Raw genomic sequence first — 9,383 nt, 5'->3', positions numbered from 1 at the left:
TATTCAATTCTGGACAAGGTCCCGTCTTTTTTTCATTTGCGGTTTCCTCGATAACAAAATCTTGCTGTGTAATTTACTTTTATTTTCCGCAATTATAATTGTTGTTATTATAATTTAAAGTAAATTACACAAACGTTAGTTCCTATTTACTTGATAGCAATCCTACTGTGTTTGATTAAGTCCGAACCTCTTATCAAATAAACATACTTCGTTGTTGTATTGTCTCGATCTCGTATCCATAGACGATCACATGAAGTGTGAACCTATTAGTTGTATTGTCTCGACTCAGTCCATAGATAATCACTTTCGGAGAAAGGACTTATAGGTGGAAATTTTTTATCTTGAGGTATATTTGGGTACCCTCGCATTTTCAATTGGTATCAAAGCAAGCAAACACGAAAAGATCTAACAATCTGTGTTTGGTGCCATCCATCCTATAAGATATGAGTCAAAATAAGAAAAGCAAAGCTAAACTTATGAAGAACTCAGTTAACGTATGTCAAGATAATGAGAATAACATCTCAGAGAAGGTCAATGGAAATTGGTCTCGAAAGTCTTTTCGGAAGTCAAAGAAAATATCTATGACTCGATTGCATATCAGATTACTGATCAGAAAAGAATGAGTTCGAAACTCAAGAACTTTTTTCGGATCCGACTCCAATTCCTAGTGAAAAATCGTCTGAAAAGAGATTCGATTCACTAGTCTTCCCAAGTTCTGAATTTAGTAAGATGATGGAGAGATTCTTCAAATACGTCGAAAATTTTCAAAAAAGGGAAAAACCATTGACAGTCTAGACGATGTCATTGAACTTATTGTTCAAATGAATGTAAGAATTTGTGAAGGAAAGCGAGATACACTCAATCTTCAAAACAATCTGATTGATTGTTTTGGAACAAAAACTGGGCTTATGCAACAAAGTTCATTAGCAGATTACAAAGTGTGAAACTCTTACTCATTCGCTGGAGCATTCACAAATAATGAATAAGGTCCTTATTGAAGATCTTCTTACAAATATGTGTCGAAAGGTATATCTAGACAAGTATTTAGAAATTATTTCCAACAAGGAATGGATACCTTAAGAGGACATATAAAATGTCTTGAAAAAGAGACATTAGCAATTTGTCGTATGGCAAATCTTGATCACACGGGTTCTAGTTCAGAGAACATTCCATCCTGGGCTCAGGATATAATTGAAGATATTGCATCTCGCAATTTTCCAAATCAATAGGATGGGTTCAAAACCCAAGAAAAGGAATATGGTAATATTCCTAAAGAAAAGGAGGACGAATCTCCTCAAAAGGTACTTGATGAGGTATATCCTCATCCTAATGCTTAATCGCATTAGGATGTGCATTTTTACCTTGCCCAATCTTCGGATATAAGGAAGCACATATACCTGGGCCGTCAGAATCCTTATAATATCTCTTATTCAACACCAGTAATATCACACGCGTGATGCGCCTGCCTGCCGCTTGAAAAGGCGACCTGGCATCCAAAAATGATGCGAAAACGCACGCACAATGTGCCTGCCACTCCGGGCAAAAGCGGTAAGCACATGTGATGCTGACAATCTTTACCTGGTTTAAGCCAGTGATTACATTAAGCATCCAACTGGGAGAAAGCAGTGCTCTATGTCGAGATGGTATAGTAAAACAGACACTTCAGTAAAGATGCATTTGCAATTGTGCCTGCCACTTGAATCGGCAACGACATCCAAGTTGAATTAAAAATACAGTGCTTAAATTTTCTAAAATAACGAAGGAAATTTGGTAATTACAAATATAGTGCTTACTGAAAATGCAATTCTCCGTCAGTGTACCTGCTAATGCTAGATTCCCAAGTTGTTTTATGATCCTAAGGCTCCGACAAATGTTGTACCTTATTGTTATAACCACTTGAACTGTGCGGGAGGTAATACATCACCTGCTTATATGAGCAATAGCATAAGCATAATGCACTGCAACTTCACTAATAATAATAAATTCGCTGGTCATGAACTTCTTTATAGATAAGCTTCATTTTCATATTCAGTCATCGAATAGTAAGCATTTCGACGTCTTTCGAATAGTAAGCATTAAACTGGTATCCAGTTGGTACTGTGAAGCTATTTAATCCAAAAATCTTGGACTTCGACGTGGCTTATAATCCAAAACATTTCCTTCAATTGTCACCTGTAAACAGTAAATCAAAGGGAAAAATGAATCCATGTGTTTTTAAGAAATTCAAAAGAGAGTTTGAATTAAAGTATTAAACAATATGACAATACACTACATGAGGCGTATACACAATTTCACTCACTGGCAAATACACAATCATAACTATTCATATTGATTATGATGTTTTAAACCCATTAAGATCTAAATTGAAACTACACTATCAGATGTAACTCTCAATTACTTATTTCCCAGGTGGCTTTTTCCCCTGCAAATAAATTCCAAGTACCTGTACCTCCTGTAAGTGTCACTTACTCATTTTAAGTTCTTCCCTAGACCATAGTATTGAATCCTCGCAGAAAGAATTTCAGTACCTATAATAAAAGCATGTAATTAATCTTTTCACTTCATACACACAATCATCTAACTACTAAACTTTTCACTTCACGAATTTATTATCATAAAATTTCTCCTAAAATTCCAAAACCTAGAAATAACATTCTAGGTTTAAAATCAAACCATATCAAACTTAATTGACACAAATTCAATAAAATAAATAATTAAACTGATGAAATACTCTATTAACTAAATCGGATTAGCTCAAACGAAAAAGAAAAACTCGAGTACGAAATATACGGTTTTGATTAAAACTTACAGTAATGATACCAAAAATTGAAACCAAAGGAATTCGAAATTGAAACTAATAAGCTTCTGAAATCATCTTAAGGTTGTTTATAACTTACCGGTGATCAACAAAATTGAACCATTGTCGAACCAACTTGATAGTTAAGTGAGTAGTAGGTTTGAAATCAATCAAATTTCCATTATCGAATGGCTTCCCAGAAAAATTTGATGAAAATCCGACAAATGTTGTGGAAGTCGAAGTTGGGTATGAAACCAAATGTCAAATCGCATACTATTATGCTCCCAATTTCGATTTCGATGGTGAGCTTAGTGTTTTTTCTCGTCTAGGAGGGAGGTGAAGTTCGTCGATTCGGTAATGTTAGATTGGGAAGAAAACAGAACAGAAGGAAAAAGAACAAAGCAAATGTCGTGAAGGTCCTTACTGATTCTGTTAAGCTAAGATTTAAGATCTGGGTACTTTAGTAATTTAAGGATCCATGTAAAATCAAACACCCGGTCAAAAAATACCCATTTTCTTTATTATAGTAAGATAGAGAGAAGACATGATCTACCTTAAGTATGCTTATTATCCTTATGTGTAGAAAGGTTGTCTTACAACAACCCGTGTAAAAAGGATTTGCATAGTTATGTGAAGTATCTCTTGATACCGTTCAAGATAATCTATTTCTTTTTGGAGAAAACTGTGTAACACATTAGATGCGAAAATCTTTTCAAATATGATCAGAATTATCTTTATTGACTCCTTGATGAATGCATTTAGCTTCGGATTTATGATCGCATCTAAATAAGGTGATATATGCTTTCTTTTAGTCATGAAATGTCTCTTTCGGAAATTTCATTAGGATCCCGTTTTCGTACCTTTGTCAATTTTATTGACAAAGTGTGGGAGAATTAATATGTAGTTCACACTAAAAATACATATGGTTTTCGGATCATTATGTAAGGGTGGTTGGTTTCCATGTGAGATGGAGTATTGACTAAGGGGGAGTGATACATATCACCATATTATTGTTGTCGAAGTTTGATGCAATTGAACTTTGATGATATATAATGATATACTATGACATTGTATAACAATGATTAAGAACTCTTGTTTTCTCGTTGTTATAGCTACGGATTTTCAACAACGATGATGCTGAACTTACAACCTTTGGGATCATTGGAGTGCTTGGAAGTGACGAAGATCTCGAGTGATGTTGAAGATTAGACATGTGGAATAGGAGCTACAAAAGTTATTTCATTTATTTTTGTATTCCATATGTATTGATAGTTTTATCACTAAAATTGACAAAGGGGGAGATTTTTAGAGCATTGCTCGGTCGAACTCGCATGCGTTGCTATCTCAAGCATGTTTGTCAATGTTAGTGATCAAAACTATAAGTCTTGATTTCTGGTCTACTATAGTTAAGTCTTGGACTACGATAGAAAGTGTAGTTAAGCTCAAGAACTCCATGGCGATCATAATACAAGACGAAGGACTACTCAAGGAACTGGTGGATCTTTATCGACTAAAAGGTATGTGGAGACTTGAAATTATTTGTCAATCAAAAGCCTATCTAATTTATCTCCTATTCTGAGACAAAAGTTGTTTTGCTATATAGACTTTGATTATACACATTTGCTATTTCGAGCCGAGTTTATCTCGCCTATCTATTTCTTGAAATATGTGTTGGTAAGCTTTTGCTTTGGCCAAGTTCATCTTTACCTAATGACGAAAGTCATGTTATGTTTCAATCACTTTGAAAATTGCTCTGAGGAAAAATGGTTTGTGAATAACAACTATATAACGTCCTATGAGAATGTTTCAATGATTGAAATGAGAGTTTAGATTAAATAACCAATGATGGATATAAGTATTGTGTGGAAACACATATATGTATAAGTCCTTTGTTTCTTGAACTGAAGTTTGTGAACTTTGTTGATCAAGAGAACCGGAATAGTGGCGTGAGCTATGTCCGCGAACTGGCGGAAGTTCTCGACCCGAGAATTTCTGCTGGAGTTTGTGAACTCCTTCCCGGAACTCAAGTCCGCGAACTAAGTCTGTGAACTTGAGGTGGTTATATCTAAAGACGATTGTTTGTGAACTTATTCATATTAACTAAAGAATGTTAATTGTAAACCGTGGATATATAGTTCATGAACCGATTCGAGTGAATCAAATCGTTTTTTCTTCAATTTTGTCTTGTGTAGTACATAAGATTTCCTTGCAATTGAACAACTCTCTAACTAGTTCATTTGAGTCATTTGAACTAGTTATGGTGAAGAAGAACATGGTTGATATGAAAGTGCTCATATGGCTAACCATTTGGTTAACTATTGTTGAACCAACAAATGTTCATGTTTGGGTACGGTTACACAAACCCAAAATCGTGCATTTCATTTGTGTATAATAAGCTAAGCTTTTGATCCAACGGTTGAAAGATATTAGCTTGAATCTAATCAGGTTTTCATCTAACGGTAAATACTGAATGCTTTGTTACTAAGCTAACATTGATTTCAAACCCTGATTGCAAAGACTATATAAGGGAGAACTCAAGCAACTGGGAAACCTAATACCCACACCTCATGTGTGATACTAGTTGTATTAGCTAGAGTTGATTCTCCTTTAACCTTTGGTTTCTTCTTAAAAACCAGGTAAACGACTTAAAGACTTCATTGGGATTATGAAGCCAGACCGATACTACTTTATCGTAGTTGTGTGATCTGATCTTGCTGATTCTATCGTGTTGAATACAATCGTAACGATTGGCTTGAGATATTTATCTTCGATAGGCAAGATAGAGTAATCACAAACATCTTCGTCTCATCGTTTGTGATTCCACAATATCTTCTTTCGCCGCGTCGATTAATAATATTGTGAGGTGATTGATAACGCTAGGCTGTTCTTCAGGAATATAAGTCTGAGTTATCAATTGGTTCATGTTCACCTTGATTTATCAAAAGACGGAACAAAAAATTGTAGGTTTATCTATGAGAGACAGATTTATATATTATATAGACTTTTCAGTGTGATACAGACTTGTTTATTAAAGTCTTCGACTTTGGGTCGTAGCAACTCTTAGTTGTGGGTGAGATCAGCTAAGGGAATCAAGTGCGTAGTATCCTGCTGGGATCAGAGACGTAAGGAGCGAAATTGTACCTTGAATCAATGTGAGATTGATTATGGTTCAACTACAGTCCAGACCGAAGTTAGTTTGTAGTAGCTAGTGTCTGTAGCGACTTAATACAGTGTGGTGTTCAATCTGTACTAGTTTCCGGGGTTTTTCTGCATTTGTTGTTTCCTCGTTAACAAAATTCTGGTGTCTATGTTATTTCTATTTCGCGTTGTATTTTATTATATAATTGAAATATCACAGGTTGTGCGTTTGAATCAATCAATTGGAAATACGACCTTTGGTTGTTGATTTATATTGATTGATCCTTGAACATTGGTCTTTGGTACCGTTCAAGTGATTTCTCTTGTATTCAATTAGACTCGCAGATTTTTATTTGCTTGAGTAAGAATTGAATCGAGAAAAAGATATATAACTCTTTGATGTACTTTTATAGATTGAGTCTTGTTGATTCTCTTAAAAGTATATTGAAGTTTGTCCATACTGATTGCTAAGCTAAATATTGGGTGTGGTTGTTAGACCCCCACTTTTCAGTTATCCGTAACCAAAGAAAGCTGATTAAACTTGGAATCTGTAACAGGGAGTACACTCGAAATATTAATCAAAAGGTTAATGCTTTAGCCTGTGAACATAATCAAGGTACTGTGTGCAGAATCCGAGATATCAGTCGAGATGTTGTTGATGAAGATCCTGAAAAATTTGAGGAAATTGAACATGATCTTTGAAAAATATGTTGGAAAATAAACATCATTTTTTGATTTCTTTCAATGATTGTATTAAGTCTATTATGAATAAAATTATTTGATTTATTATTCTTCTTGTAATATTTTTTGATTTACATAGCCTGTGCTTTAATGCTTTATTTTATTGCTATGTATGTTTATGAGATGTTTGATTTCGGTTTTATTACCTTGATATTCAATCTCATAATGTTGTAAACCCTTATGGTTTGGGCGACTTTTTGATTTAGCGGGATTAAGTTCTAGCCCATGTTGGTAGGATTTATCAAAGGATCATGAGGGGTTCTGATAGAAACAATATGTGAAAAATTCACAATATGTTGAATCAGTATTGGTTTAGCATAAAAGCATATGTGTTTCGAGGGTTTTCAACTTTTGCTTGCAATAGTTAAAAATCAGTTTTCAACCTTTCTCTGGTAAAGGTTGGTTGTTGTTATTCTTTGGTTTTGCATAAGGATGACAACATAATGATATTTCGATATCAATTCTCCTTGGAAGAAAATGCAAACATATTGGAGAAGAGGATGCGAAATTGAGGTAACAATCTTGTTAGTAAATTTTTTTCCTGTTTAAGAAAAGCCTGATTTTATTGCATATATCTTTATTCCTTTTGCTTAACAAAATTCCGGTACAATTGATGTTTTATTCCATTATGTGTGTATGATTCAATTGGTTCCGGTTAAGAAAAACTATTGTTATCTTGTTTTATTGTGTGGTATCAATCGTTTAGGCCTACAAAATTTCGGTGCAATTGCGGTGCTTTAATGTTTATGTTGTTTCAATTGCTTCCGGTTAAGGTGAATAATTACGCAAGTTGATTTATTTGGTTTGTATGAATCGTTTATAGCTTAACAAAAGAAAATGTATACGGGATGAATTGTTTAGTCCAATTCGATTCCGGATAAGAAAAACTAAGTTAATTCTGATCTTAGTTAGAATTATCAAAGTGGAGGTTTCGGTTATTCACGTCTAATCGAATGCCTTAACAAGAAATGCTAGTTAACTAACCTAGTATTTGGCTTGTTTAAAAAGAACGCGCAATTGGGGGATATGGATATTAATTGGGGGATATAGCTACAAGACAAAATAGGGATCCAAATATCCTAGTTGGGTCACCCCTTATGTAATTAAATTATTAATTCCTAATCTAGCCCCCACTAATCAGGATTAGTGATAAATTATAATTAGTAAAATGTTAATTATTTGGGGGATAAATTAGTGTGTATTTATTTTTATTTGAATTTGTGTGGGTTAGTTGAGAGTAGAAGGAGGGAAAAATATTTTTTGGTGGATTTTTTTTTTTGAAAATGGAAGATGATTGTGATGAGAGGCTTGCAGCTGCTGAATATTTAGCTCAACAACAACAACAATCATATCTTCAATCTTCGGTTAATTATAACAACTCACAATTGGAGTTATATGATGAAGCAACACCCTTGGATCATGATTTTCGTGAGCATCAAGTGTTTTGTGAAGAACCAACACAAGAAAGTAAACATGTTTAGCATACAAGCAACCCCAACACACAGGTAATGCTTCAAAGAGGTCGAAAATTTGATTTTTCTTTTTGAAACCGCCATTTTTTTCTCTGTAAAAGATTGGTGCCGTCATACTCGTAGTATGAATACCACGCCGGCACCTCCAACCGGCATTGTATTCATACTGTTTGTATGCCGGTACGAAATATCCCAGATTTTCAAAAAATATGCCGGCGTGGTCTTCAAACCAAAAACACATGCCGGTACACATTTACACTTTTTACCTACCACCAAATATTCCATGGAATATCCGTACCGGCATAGTTCACTGTTAACTTTCTATGTCGGTACCACAATAAAAACATCCAGGAGTTTTGGATTTTCATACTTAAATACCGGCTTACTATTAAAATTTCCGAGCACGCCGTCACTCGGTACCGGCGTGGTTTGTATATTAAGTGGAAAGCCGGCACTTTGTACCGGCTTAGAAACGTACATATCGAGCATGCCGGTTTTACAAGAAAAACATACAAAAGTTAATGATATTTTGAACTTCAGTGCCGGCGTAGAATTTAAATTACCGTGTATGCCGTTACATAATCCCGGAAAGGGTTTTAACTTTTGGTGCAAACCGGCAAGCGGTACCGGTTTTGTACTATACTTTTCGACTATGCCGGTATTGGTCATCCCGGCATTGGTGTTCAAGAAAATACAATGCCGGTACAATATTATGTGGAACTAATTCAATTTTATTTTCATTCATTCCTTAAACATACATCGATCCAACAAATTCCAAACCTCTCTTTCGGGATACGTCCGAATACTATAAAATGCCTCGGGTATGTTACAAAACAATACTTTCACCTAGTTTTTACAATTTTATGTTGGGATTGCTTGTAATTAACCTTATAATCTCTCATTGTTGTCCTTATGTAGGGAATAAAATCTCCAGAGGAAGCAATTGCTTGGTAAAAAGAGATAGATCTTAAGAACATGTGTGTCTTAGTGAGGAATAGCCAAAAATCAGATGTTCGTTTTGAGATGGTTTGTGAGAGAAGCGGAAAATACAAGGAGAAGAATAGACATAAGAGAAAGGGTTATGTATATGAAAATAAGACTAATAGGGTATACAAGACTCATACGAGGAAGGATGACTTCCCCTTTAATCTTGTATTCCATCTAAGAGACAAAGGAACAAAAGAAGAAGAATGGGATTGTACGGTGTGGTTTGGGCGTCATAACCATCGGGATCT

The 9,383-nt window shown here is 34.8% G+C and overlaps 1 long non-coding RNA gene across 1 annotated transcript; it reads right to left on the bottom strand.

Moving 5' to 3' along the window:
- Nucleotides 1-912: 912 nt before the first annotated feature.
- On the bottom strand, nt 913-3,160 carry LOC113361905. The gene is made up of 3 exons (XR_003365407.1): nt 2,898-3,160; nt 2,470-2,528; nt 913-2,172 (listed from the first exon to the last, which is right to left on the bottom strand). It is a non-coding gene; the product is annotated as an uncharacterized LOC113361905 (long non-coding RNA).
- Between the last annotated feature and the right edge of the window lie 6,223 nt (nt 3,161-9,383).

This window comes from Papaver somniferum, chromosome 3 (genome assembly GCF_003573695.1).
Source record: "Papaver somniferum cultivar HN1 chromosome 3, ASM357369v1, whole genome shotgun sequence".
NCBI lineage: Eukaryota > Viridiplantae > Streptophyta > Magnoliopsida > Ranunculales > Papaveraceae > Papaver > Papaver somniferum.
Note: the sequence above shows the minus strand (reverse complement) of the source record. Positions and strands in the feature narration are given on the sequence as shown.